At 35.1% G+C, this 14649-nt stretch overlaps 2 pseudogenes; both read left to right on the forward strand.

The window, feature by feature from the left end:
• The first annotated feature begins 2806 nt into the window (after window positions 1–2806).
• Window positions 2807–2940, forward strand: LOC145258498 (U2 spliceosomal RNA; annotated as a pseudogene).
• A 5678-nt stretch (window positions 2941–8618) lies between these two features.
• On the forward strand, window positions 8619–8752 carry LOC145258506 (U2 spliceosomal RNA; annotated as a pseudogene).
• The last annotated feature ends 5897 nt before the right edge of the window (window positions 8753–14649 follow it).

The following is a 14649-nucleotide window of genomic DNA, read 5'->3' on the forward strand; positions in this document are numbered from 1 at the left end:
TCTCTCTCTCTCGCTATCTCACACACACGCATTCTCACTTTTATAGATAAAATAGATAGATTATGCTAGATATATTTCCATATGTCTGAATACCCTATATACAAAGTTTCAAATCTGTAGATAAAAAATTTGTTGAATATATAGGTTTAGAATTGTTCTCTCTCTCTCTCTCTCTCTCTCACACACACATTCTAACTTTTGTAGTTATAATAGATAGATTATGCTAGATATATTTCCATATGTCTGAATACCCTATATACAAATTTTCTAAACTGTAGGTAAAAAATTTGTTGAGTATGTAGGTTAAGAATTGTTCTCTCTCTCTCTCACACACACACACACACACGTTCTCACTTTTATAGATATAATAGATAGATTATGCTAGATATATTTCTATATGTCTGCCTACCCTATATACAAATTTCCAAATCTGTGCCCAAAAATGTGTGGAATATATAGGTTGAGAATTGTTCTCTCTCTCTCTCTCTCTCACACATATTCTCACTTTCATAGGTTATATAGGTTGAGAATTTTTTGCTCTTTCCATCACTCACATTCACACTTTTATAGATATAATACATAGATTATGCCAGATATATTTACATATGTCTGAATACCCAATATACACATTTTCAAATCTGTAGATAAAAAATTAGTTGAATGTATAGGTTGAGAATTGTTCTCTCTCTCTCTCTTTCTCTCTCTCTCACACACACATTCTCACTTTTATAGATATAATAGATAGATTATGCTAGATATATTTCCATACGTCTGAATACCCTATATCCAAATTTTCTAATATGTAGATAAAAAATTTGTTGAATATATAGGGTGAGAATTTTCCTTCCTCTCTTTCTCTCTCTCTCTTTCTCACACACACACAAGCTGAAAATTGTTCTCTCTCTCTCTCTGACTCTCTCTCTCTCTCACACACACACACATGGTCATTTTATAGATATAATAGATAGGTTATGCTAGATATATTTCTATATGTCTGAATACCCTATATACAAATTTTTAAATCTGTAGATAAAAAAATTGTTGAGTATATAGGTTGAGAATTGTTCTTTCTCTCTCTCTCACACACACATTCTCACTTTTATAGATATAATAGATTATGCTTGATATATTTCCAAATGTCTGAATACCCTATATACAAATTTTCAAATCTGTAAAGATAGAATTTGTTGAATATATAGGTTGAGAATTGTTCTCTCTCTCTCTCTTTCACACACATTCTCACTTTTATAGATATAATAGATAGATTATGCTAGATATATTTCCTTATGTCTGAATACCCTATATACAAATTATCAAATCTGTAGATACAAAATTTGTTGAGTATATAGGTTGAGAATTGTTCTCTCTCTCTCTCTCTCTCTCACTCACTCACTCACTCACTCACTCACAAACACACACACACATTCTACCTTTTATAGATATAATAGATTATGCTAGATATATTTCCATATGTCTGAATACCCTGTATACAAATTTTCAGATCTGTACATAAAAATTAGTTGAATATATAGGTTGAGAATTGTTCTCTCTCTCTCTCTTCTCTCTCTCTCTTTCACACACATTCTCACTTTTCTAGATATAATAGATAGATTATGCTAGATATATTTCCATATGTCTGAATACCCTATATACAAATTTTATAATCGGTAGATAAAAAATTTGTTGAATATATAGGGTGAGAATTGTACTTACTCTCTCTCTCTCTCTCTCTCACGCACACATTCTCACTTTTATGGATATAATAGATAGATTATGCTGGATATATTTCCATATGTCTGAATACCCTATATACAAATGGTCAAATCTGTAGATAACAAATTTATTGAATAGATAGGTTGAGAATTGTTCTCTCTCTCTCTCTCGCAACCTTACACACACAACCACACGCAAACATTCTGACTTTTATAGATATAATAGATCGATTATGCTAGATATATTTCCATATGTCTGAATACCCAATATACAAATTTTCAAATCTGTAGGTAAAAAATTTGTTGAATATATAGGTTGAGAATTGTTCTCTCTCTCTCACACACTCACATTCTCACTTTTATAGATATAATGTATAGATTATGCTAGATATATTTCTATATGTCTGAATACCCTATATACAAAGTTTAAAATCCGTAGATAAAAATACGTTGAGTATATAGGTTGAGAATTGTTCTCTCTCTCTCTCTTACGCACACACACACACACACACACACATTTTCACTTTTATAGATATAATAGATAGATTATGCTAGATATATTTCCATATGTCTGAATACCCTATATACAAACTTTCAAATCTGTAGATAAAAAATTTGTTGAGTATATAGGTTGAGAATTGTTCTCTCTCTCTCACACGAAACTGTGCGCTCGGCTTCTTCCCCCCCCCCTTTCCACCCCAAATGCTTGGGAAACTGTGCACTGTTTTTGTTGGTTTTCAAGCTGCCTCTTCCCCCCCACACACACACACAGTTTAACAGTAGTAGGAGGTCAAGAGAAAGAGGGTGAGAGAGAGAGAAGAGTAAGTTGGTGAGAGAGAGAAAAAAGAGAAAGAGGGTGTTGGTTTTATATTTTTATTATCGTCTAATATTTTGAAAGCTGAATTTCTAATAAAATGTGCATCTATAGGAGATAATGCCTGGGAATGTGTTCCCCCCCCACAGTTTAACAGTGGTGTGACGTCAAGAGAAAGAGGGTGAGAGAGAGGGAAGAGTAAGTGGGTGAGAGAGAGAAAGAGAGAGAAAAAAAAGAAAGACGGTGTTGGTTTTGTGAAAAAAGTTGTTATTTACAATTGTTCGCATTCTTGGCCTTTTGGTCAAGATCAAAGTGTAGTATCTGTTCTTCAGATGCTGCACTTCTATTTCTTGTTCTCTTTCGGTGGAGGAGAAATCCTCCACGACTGAGACAATTTTTATTTTTGTACCTTTTCTCCACGTTAAAAAACGACCCTGGTGTCTAACTCTGTCCCGTGGGGAGGCATAGTAAATAGGTACAATTGTTCGCCATTAGTGGATGTTGACGTCACGTCACGTGACATGACTAAGCGTTTTTTTTTTTTAGTATGAATAACATTTTTTGTTTTAATTATAAAGTCTACACTTAATTTTATAGAAAATGATGTATATATAATAGAAAAAAAAAATTACTGGTTTTGTTGGATTCAAGTGGATCACCCCCCCTCCAGTTTAAGAGATAGCAGGTCACGTGGTAATATACAAAATGGCTAGCGTAAATATAAAGATCGGTTTTTTTATCGACGAATATTTTGAAAGCTGATTTTTTTTTTATTCCTGTACATTTTTTCCTGATATTTTTCGTTAAAACTCTTGTATAAATACTATTTTTAACCAGTTAAATACGTTGGAGACATTGTCATGGAGTTTAATAATCTCTAGAACAAAGCAGAAGAGAAATTACAAAAGTATCGGTAAAACAAAGTGTTTGTTTACATTTGTTCGCCATTACTGGATGTTGACGTCACGTCACGTGACATGACTAAGCGTTTTTGGATTATGTAATATTAACATTAAAATGACAGGTTTTTTGGGGGGCCCCCCTAGGAGAGAAATGATCAGTTCACCCCCTTTTAATGGTCCGTTTGGTGTGGAATTTCAATATTTGTCATGCGGGTGATCAAGGTTCAATATGATACATAATTTGTCAACTTTGGTTGTGTCTGTCAAAAGTTTAAGCTGACGTCACGTCACGTGACACGTATTGAATAACGTTAAAATGACAGGTTTTTTGGGGGGCCCCCCTAGGAGAAAAACGATCAGTTGACCCCTTTCTACTGGTCCGTTTGACGTGGAATTTCGATATTTGTCATCCGGGTGATCAAGGTGCAATATGATACCAAATTTGTCAACTCTGGTTCCGTCTTTCAAAAGTTTTAGCGTTACAAACAAACATACATACATACATACATACATACATACACACCGATTTTTGCCTTTTATATATATATATACTAGCAGGGCTACCCGGCGTTGTTCGGGACCGTATAAACAATGAAAAAACAAAAGCAGATATTGAACATATGTTTGATTCTTAGGGGAGAGGAATCTTTCATCTCTATGTATTATTTGTTTTATCTACCCTAGGACTGATATTGTTCATGTTTTATCCCTAGCATAGGTAATTTACAGCATGTATATGAAATTGTTTTACCTTAGGGAGAAGAGAACAGGTAATATACAACATAATGTGTCTATATTACATCCCTGGCAACGCCTAGAAACCAGCTAGAACATGTATTTCAGTCAATCTTTATTATATCCTGGGCTATGCCGGGAAACCAGCTAATCTCTTTTTAGTGACTTGACCACCAAAATACCTCCCTAAGTGTGTCCTTTCTTTTGAACTTATTAGATATAGGTATCTAGAAATGTGTGTGAAATTTTGTTGAATGCATTGTTCACTATGATTTTCTTATTGTTCTACACAATATCAACTGTAGCGAAATAACACAGTAAACTTAGTGTAGTGTTAGAATAAAGAGCAAAGGAAAAAATTAGAATCATATTTTGTAATTGCAAATCTAAATTTGCTAGCATGTACCAGTATTTGCCAGGTTGTGGAAATTTGGAACTTATAACATATGTAGTGGCCTTTTCCTAGATACCTATTGCTAAAAATTATACTTTCATTTTGTTAGAAAAATCTCTCTTCAGATGCCCTGCATCATTCAAAATAAAAACAAATATTTTTATAATTGTTTCAGTATATTGCTACACAATGTGAAAGTTTTTAACGTTTGTAAAAAAAATCATGAATGTGCTTATATTGCAAAAAAGAAAATATCAGTGCACAGTATTGAAAGTGTTTGAGATTCAAAAGTCTGTAACATTTCTACTAACTTCATAAGATGTCATGTGAGAAACTGAATTGAATATCAAGACATTATCTGAAGCGTTTTTATTTTGGTGTAACATATGTGTTTACAGTGAACCTTAACTTTTAATAAACAGATTGGTATGCAATGACATAGGCTAAGAATCTTTAAAATATATATAAATTGGAAAAATGTGTGAACAAATGAAAAAAAAATGATCCGCTCCACTTGATGACATCAAGCACAGTAATATTTTAGTGAAGAAAATATGAAATTGATGTTCAGTGATTAGTTTGGATGAATGAGAAAATGTAATTGTTTGATGCATAAAAATAACTCAGTTGCTGTATTTGATATTAAGCAGCAAAATATAGTGATTTGAATATTTGGGAAAACATCAAACCAGATTATGTAAAAAGAAAAAAAAAAGATGAAATTAGAAAATATATATTTTATGTTTATGAGTTCTGCCAATCAAAATTTTGTGGCAGAAATTGGGTGATTACCATGCAATTTTATTTTGGTAAAATTCTTAAATTATTAGAATGTTTATTATAATTTCTAATTAGTGACTTGTTATAATCAAAATCCGCCCTAAAGAGTGTCCTTTCTTTTATTAGGTATCAGAGTGGGTATCAAGATTTCTACTTCTATACAAATGTGATATTTCAGATCTGTACATAAAAAATTTGTTGAATATATAGGTTGAGAATTGTTCTGTGTCGCTCTCTCTCACACACACACGCATTCTCACTTTTATAGATATAATAGATAGATTACTCTAGATATATTTCCATATGTCTGAATACCCTATATACAAATTTTCAAATCTGTAGATAAAAAAATTTGTTGAGTATATAGGTTGAAAATTGTTCTCTCTCTCTCTCTCACACACACATTCTCAATTTTAGAGATATAATAGATAGATTATGCTAGATATATTTCCATATGTCTGAATACCCTATATACAAATTTTCTAATCTGTAGATCGAATATTTGTTGAATATATAGGTTGAAAATTGTTCTTACTCTCTCTCTCTCTCTCTGGCTACCTCACACACACATTCTAACTTTTATAGATATAATAGATAGATTATGCTAGATATATTTCCATATGTGTGAATACCCTATATACAAATTTTCTAATTTGTAGATAAAAAATTTGTAGAGTGCATAGGTTGAGAATTGTTCTCTCTATCTCTCACACACACACATTCTAACTTTTAATGATATAATAGATTATGCTAGATATATTTCGATATTTCTGAATACCCTATATATAAAAATTTGTTGAATGTATAGGTTGAGAACTGTTCTCTCTCTCTCCCTCTCTCTCTCTCTCTCTCTCTCTCTCGCTCACACACACACACATTCTCACTTTTATAGATATAATAGAAAGATTATCCTAGATATATTTCTATTTGTATGAATACTCTATATACAAATTTTAAAATCTGTAGATAAAGAATTTGTTGAGTATATGGGTTGAGAATTGTTCTCTCTCTCTCTCTCTCTCTCACACACACACACACATTCTCACTTTTATAGATATAATAGATTATGCTAGATATATTTCCATATGTCTGAATACCCTATATACAAATTTTCAAATCTGTAGATAAAAAATTTGTTGAGTATATAGGTTGAGAATTGTTCTTTCTCTCTCTCTCACACACACATTCTCACTTTTATAGATATAATAGATTATGCTAGATATATTTCCAAATGTCTGAATACCCTATATACAAATTTTCAAATCTGTAAAGATAGAATTTGTTGAATATATAGGTTGAGAATTGTTCTCTCTCTCTCTCTTTCACACACATTCTCACTTTTATAGATATAATAGATAGATTATGCTAGATATATTTCCTTATGTCTGAATACCCTATATACAAATTATCAAATCTGTAGATACAAAATTTGTTGAGTATATAGGTTGAGAATTGTTCTCTCTCTCTCTCTCTCTCACTCACTCACTCACTCACTCACTCACAAACACACACACACATTCTACCTTTTATAGATATAATAGATTATGCTAGATATATTTCCATATGTCTGAATACCCTGTATACAAATTTTCAGATCTGTACATAAAAATTAGTTGAATATATAGGTTGAGAATTGTTCTCTCTCTCTCTTCTCTCTCTCTCTTTCACACACATTCTCACTTTTCTAGATATAATAGATAGATTATGCTAGATATATTTCCATATGTCTGAATACCCTATATACAAATTTTATAATCGGTAGATAAAAAATTTGTTGAATATATAGGGTGAGAATTGTACTTACTCTCTCTCTCTCTCTCTCTCTCTCTCTCACGCACACATTCTCACTTTTATGGATATAATAGATAGATTATGCTGGATATATTTCCATATGTCTGAATACCCTATATACAAATGGTCAAATCTGTAGATAACAAATTTATTGAATAGATAGGTTGAGAATTGTTCTCTCTCTCTCTCTCGCAACCTTACACACACAACCACACGCAAACATTCTGACTTTTATAGATATAATAGATCGATTATGCTAGATATATTTCCATATGTCTGAATACCCAATATACAAATTTTCAAATCTGTAGGTAAAAAATTTGTTGAATATATAGGTTGAGAATTGTTCTCTCTCTCTCACACACTCACATTCTCACTTTTATAGATATAATGTATAGATTATGCTAGATATATTTCTATATGTCTGAATACCCTATATACAAAGTTTAAAATCCGTAGATAAAAATACGTTGAGTATATAGGTTGAGAATTGTTCTCTCTCTCTCTTACGCACACACACACACACACACACACATTTTCACTTTTATAGATATAATAGATAGATTATGCTAGATATATTTCCATATGTCTGAATACCCTATATACAAATTTTCAAATCTGTAGATAAAAAATGTATTGAATATATAGGTTGAGAATTGTTGTCTCTCTCTCTCTCTCTCTCTCTCTGGCTACCTGACACACACACACATTTTCACTTTTATAGATATAATAGATAGATTATGCTAGATATATTTCCATATGTCTGAATACCCTATATACAAATTTTCAAATCTGTAGATAAAAAATGTATTGAATATATAGGTTGAGAATTGTTGTCTCTCTCTCTCTCTCTCTCTCTCTCTCTCTCTCTCTCTCTCTCTCTCTCTCTGGCTACCTCACACACACACACATTTTCACTTTTATAGATATAATAGATAGATTATGCTAGATATATTTCCATATGTCTGAATACCCTATATACAAACTTTCAAATCTGTAGATAAAAAATTTGTTGAGTATATAGGTTGAGAATTGTTCTCTCTCTCTCACACGAAACTGTGCGCTCGGCTTCTTCCCCCCCTTCCCACCCCAAATGCTTGGGAAACTGTGCACTGTTTTTGTTGGTTTTCAAGCTGCCTCTTCCCCCCCCCCCACACACACACACAGTCTAACAGTAGTAGGAGGTCAAGAGAAAGAGGGTGAGAGAGAGAGAAGAGTAAGTTGGTGAGAGAGAGAGAAAAGAGAAAGAGGGTGTTGGTTTTATATTTTTATTATCGTCTAATATTTTGAAAGCTGAATTTCTAATAAAATGTGCATCTATAGGAGATAATGCCTGGGAATGTGTTCCCCCCCCCACAGTTTAACAGTGGTGTGACGTCAAGAGAAAGAGGGTGAGAGAGAGGGAAGAGTAAGTGGGTGAGAGAGAGAAAGAGAGAGAAAAAAAAGAAAGACGGTGTTGGTTTTGTGAAAAAAGTTGTTATTTACAATTGTTCGCATTCTTGGCCTTTTGGTCAAGATCAAAGTGTAGTATCTGTTCTTCAGATGCTGCACTTCTATTTCTTGTTCTCTTTCGGTGGAGGAGAAATCCTCCACGACTGAGACAATTTTTATTTTTGTACCTTTTCTCCACGTTAAAAAAACGACCCTGGTGTCTAACTGTCCCGTGGGGAGGCATAATAAATAGGTACAATTGTTCGCCATTAGTGGATGTTGACGTCACGTCACGTGACATGACTAAGCGTTTTTTTTTTTTAGTATGAATAACATTTTTTGTTTTAATTATAAAGTCTACACTTAATTTTATAGAAAATGATGTATATATAATAGAAAAAAAAAATTACTGGTTTTGTTGGATTCAAGTGGATCACCCCCCCTCCAGTTTAAGAGATAGCAGGTCACGTGGTAATATACAAAATGGCTAGCGTAAATATAAAGATCGGTTTTTTTATCGACGAATATTTTGAAAGCTGAATTTTTTTTTATTCCTGTACATTTTTTCCTGATATTTTTCGTTAAAACTCTTGTATAAATACTATTTTTAACCAGTTAAATACGTTGGAGACATTGTCATGGAGTTTAATAATCTCTAGAACAAAGCAGAAGAGAAATTACAAAAGTATCGGTAAAACAAAGTGTTTGTTTACATTTGTTCGCCATTACTGGATGTTGACGTCACGTCACGTGACATGACTAAGCGTTTTTGGATTATGTAATATTAACATTAAAATGACAGGTTTTTTGGGGGGCCCCCCTAGGAGAGAAATGATCAGTTCACCCCCTTTTAATGGTCCGTTTGGTGTGGAATTTCGATATTTGTCATGCGGGTGATCAAGGTTCAATATGATACATAATTTGTCAACTTTGGTTGTGTCTGTCAAAAGTTTGAGCTGACGTCACGTCACGTGACACGTATTGAATAACGTTAAAATGACAGGTTTTTTGGGGGGCCCCCCTAGGAGAAAAACGATCAGTTGACCCCTTTCTACTGGTCCGTTTGACGTGAAATTTCGATATTTGTCATCCGGGTGATCAAGGTGCAATATGATACCAAATTTGTCAACTCTGGTTCCGTCTTTCAAAAGTTTTAGCGTTACAAACAAACATACATACATACATACATACATACATACACACCGATTTTTGCCTTTTATATATATAGATATAGAAGATCAAGCGTCTGTGTCTTATTGTTGTTTAGGTCGTGAGAAATTATAATAAATTTTATATGAGACGCAATTCTATGGTGTTAATGAATATTTCGGCTATATATCTAGCTAAATAGCGAGTGCGAACACTGGTGAAGTAAACTTTTTTCATCATTATTTTTTTCGGAGATATATATATATATATATATATATATATATATATATATATATATATATATATATGCAGGGTGACCCCCATAAAAACAGAGGACATTCAATTGTTTTTTTTTTTAGCATTTTACAGTCAACGGATACAAAAAAGGCCAAAGACCCTAGTGTTTTGATGTGATGTTTTGAATATAATAAACTAGTTATGACTAAAGTTTCATTACATTCGGACAAAACACTAAGAAACAGGGCATAATTAGGGTTGGGGCGCCTTTTTTATCGGGGGGCACCCTGAATAGTCATCTACATATATTATTGTCTCATTGTATCACATCTTACCAGTGCGGCTAGACATACACCTTTCCCCAGCCATGGATCGAACCTACAACCATCGCATTGACAGCGCGCAGCTGTCACCATCGAACCACGAACCAGTGCCATTAATACTGCTCATCGAGTGTGTATTAAATCCACAACCTCGCGTCGCAACAGTGCTCTAACCATCAGTTTGTTCACAAACAAATCAATATTGGGATTCGCTTAATAGCTTATATACGCGTCGGGTGAAAATATATTTACAAATTGTTCAACCCAAATAGAGGGGGCTTTAATATATATATATATATATATATATATATATATATATATATATATATATATATATATATATATATATATATATATACAGGCTGTCCCAAAAGAAGCTGACGGATTTTGAATGTTTTATCTTCCTCAATATTTATTTTCATATGTACGTAGATGAGCCTCTCATTGATTTTTCGAGATATAGTAACTTTTAGTCTACTAATTCTAATTTTATTTACACAACTTAATCTAGGGCATGTTTTTCACAAGGTCTAATTTTAGTTATGAAAAATGATGTTACTCAAATGTCCACCATTTTCATGTTCACACTCTTGTGCTCTCTGCAGGGCATTGTCCAGCACATCACTTAATGTTTCAGGGCTTATGACCCTAATTTCCTCCTCTATATTGTTTTTAAGGGCATTTATTGTGGTTGGTTTTATTGCATTGGGAGTAAGGGAATTTCTTGTGTTGAAGTTTCGTCGAAATTCTCTTAGAGTTTCTGATATTTCAACCGAAAATACGACTCTACGATAAATATCCGCGCCTTGTTAGTGTAACGACCCATGATGATTATGGAAGGGTTACTCTAGATGATCTTAAATGTTTTTTTTTAAATATAAAAAATTAAGAAAGTTATGAATTTTTTTTAACCATCAGTCTCTTCTGAGACACCCTGTTTATATTTATTCTTTTCCCTCTCCTCGATCTCTTTCTCTTTCCTCTTCCACATCATCATTTTTCTTCTCCCCTCTCCCATTCGCCCTTACGTCTCTTCCTCTTTCAGTTTCTTTCTCCTTCCTTTAACGGACCTAAGTGGTGTAGTGAAAACGGTCAATTGAATCCGAGTTAATATTAACCTTTTCGCAAAAGGATACCAAATGCTAAACGGAAAAAAATAAATAAAATCACACCTTAATTTACATTGCATTCACTAGTTCACTGGAATTTTAAGAAGGACAGTGAGCAGACACATTGTAAAGATAACATTTCTGCAAGTTCTATCCTCAACTTGAGGTTCTTAACCTCATCCCCTCGTTCCCTCATCCCAACGCAGAGAAAATCGTATCAACCTTGTTTTACGCACAACAGAACTCCACCCCTGTCTCTTTCTTAATAAAAAACTTTCTCGCTGCAAGATGACTTTCAGATTCGTTACTGATTCCCTTAATGTTAGCGCGATTGCCTGAAGAGCTCTCTAGTTACTAAATACTGGAAGACCGAAACATGCTCATGACACATTACTGCTTATGTAAAAACAACGAGGTAGAATCTACTGCTTGTTAACGGGATGACGATCTACTCAGATTCGTATTAACCTTTATATGTTTTTTTAGCCGTCTGATGAGATGCCAATCTGGAATATTTTTGAACAACATATAGTTTAAAGTTGTCCGAATGGTGTCGAAACAATTGTAACACTCTTGAAAAATACACAATATGATGATAAATTTTTTTCCTTGTTATCTTGGTTTTGAAAATTTATATATATATATATATATATATATATATATATATATATATATATATACTAGCACACTTCTGTCTATTTTGGCGCCTGTGCATTTATTCTCGCATATATATACACATACATACATATGCAAACATATATATGTGTGTGTGTGTGTGTGTGTGTGTGTGTGTGTGATTTAAATAAGTTGCGATAATGTGTTCGTCTTTCGAAGTCGAAGATGACCATGACATCAGATAGTAGAAGTATGTTTTTGTGCTTCCAGAGATTACTTGTAAGGCCGATCCGGGTATGGAAGACTCTCCCACAAGTTGGACAGTGTTGAGCAGATGTTGTGGGGACAGAGCTTGTCGCTCTGGCTTTGCGGGTTGCACGCTTCTGAACTGCTTGGAGGGTTCTTCTCTCTTCAGCTGTTTCAGCTCCTTTGTTGATGAGGTGAGCCAGTGAGGTATGTCTGATGCAAGCGATTCCCAGGACTCGGTACTGATGTTGAAATTCCCAGCATGCCCCACCCCTATAACTGAACATTTGGGAGTGCTTGAGTATAAGATATGCCTGAGCGGTTAGATTGGGTTGACCTTCTTCTAAAGGGTTGAGGGTACCGGATTGACAGTTCCTGGCTGCTGTTCCCGACTGGTAGTACAGGAGCCCTAACTCTTTGGTAGCGCTTAGAGCGGCTGCTCCATCAACAGTTGAATAATATCGGGTTGTTTGCAGTGCCATGACGCGCATGGAAAGGGACCCTGCACTCATCCCCGGTGGGCTTTCCTGAGGCCACAATCCTAATTGGAGAAAGGTCAGCTGATGGTCTACTTGTGATGCATGTCTGAAGCTACGCATAACCTCTTGTTTAGCTCCCCCTTACCGAAACTCTTAAAAAAAAATATGACGACAGTACAATCTAAAAATAAGCTTAAACCAGGATTAGGGACAAACAAATTCAACTTGCCTCCTCCCTTGAGGCTCTCATTCACAAATATCCGTGGGCTTAGAACTAACTTAGCTGATGTTGAAGCATTTCTCTTAACAAATACCCCGGATATCTTAGCACTAAGTGAGACTAACCTACACTCCTCCATTCCCTCTAACCACTTTAACATGCCTGGATATCTCCCACTCTGCCGTAAGGACTCTGACAGACATATGCACGGACTTGGAGTTTACATTCGTAATACCCTTCCCTTGACTAGAGAAACAAACCTAGAAACAGATGATCAAGCCTTTATGTGCTTTAGACTAAACGTGCAACACAGTATTAGCTACTATTATTTTCTCTACCGCTCTCCCTCGACTCAGGACTGCTCCATAATAAACAAAGTATCTGACAGCATAGACACGGCACTGTCCCTCGACACTAGCGCACAAATACATGTGTTTGGTGACTTTAATGTCCACCACAAAAACTGGCTTGGATTCTCTACTCACACAGATGCAGCGGGCAGCACAACCCATAGCTTCGCTATATCTCACTCCCTATCACAAATTGTTACGTTTCCAACCCGTTTCCCTGACCAGGAAGAACAACACGCATCACTTCTAGATCTGTTTTTGACCACAGTTCCCGATGACTGCATAGCGAAGGCCCACAGCCCACTCGGGAACGCTGATCATGCAGTGATAATGGTTGAAATCGCCCTAAACTCTAGTCCCAAAACTGAAGAGCCAGTGCTCAAAACAGCGAGATATTATAATAAGGCTGACTGGGAAGCCATCAGGGAACTAATTAGAGATGCTCCATGGAAAAATATTTTCTCTCTCCCTGCTGAACAGTGTGCAAACGAGACCACTGACTGGTTCAAAACTGCAATCGAAGCGCATGTTCCCATGCGGAAATTTTATAGTAAGCCCCACTCTCCCCAATGGTTTACGTCGACTTGTGCAACTGCCATTACTCAAAAGCAGCATGCATACCGTAGGTTTAACCGACATAAGTCCAGTTCAAACAGACTGAAGTATATAGAAGCTAGAAATAACGTTAAGAAAGAAATAGCGACAGCTAAGAGAGAATTTACGGAAACCACTAAAAAGCGCATCGAAGCACAAAAACTAGGAACTCGAGACTTCTGGAAAATCTACAATAGTGTAGTAAATAATGGGCAATCAACAATTCCCCCACTAACCAACAATCACGAGGTTGTCTCCTCAGCAACCGACAAGGCTAACATGCTTGCCAGTCGGTTTGCCTCAAACTCCACACTGGACCCTTCCAACCACCCCCTACCTGACTTTCCTATGCGGACAGACGCCACACTAGACGATCTGAAAACCACCCCTGCTCAGGTGCATGCTATCATAAAAAACCTTGACACCTCAAAAGCATGTGGACCCGATCTTATCCCAGCTGTGCTATTAAAAAAGTGCTCAGCCGAAGTAGCTCCAGTTCTCTCCAAACTCTACAACAAATGTCTTAATGAAGCTTGCTTTCCGGGCTGTTGGAAAACTGCTTCTGTTGTACCAGTATTCAAGAATTCTGGCGAAAGGACAGACCCATCAAATTATCGCCCCATTAGCCTCCTCCCACTTTTTGCCAAAATATTTGAGACCATAATTAACCATGCTCTAGTCCATCATCTTACAGATGCTAAACTACTGACTGACAAACAATATGGATTTAGACAAGCCCGTTCCACAGCAGACATCCTCACCGTGATC

This window comes from Euprymna scolopes, chromosome 33, assembly GCF_053919585.1.
Source record: "Euprymna scolopes isolate OS-2025 chromosome 33, ASM5391958v1, whole genome shotgun sequence".
NCBI lineage: Eukaryota > Metazoa > Mollusca > Cephalopoda > Sepiida > Sepiolidae > Euprymna > Euprymna scolopes.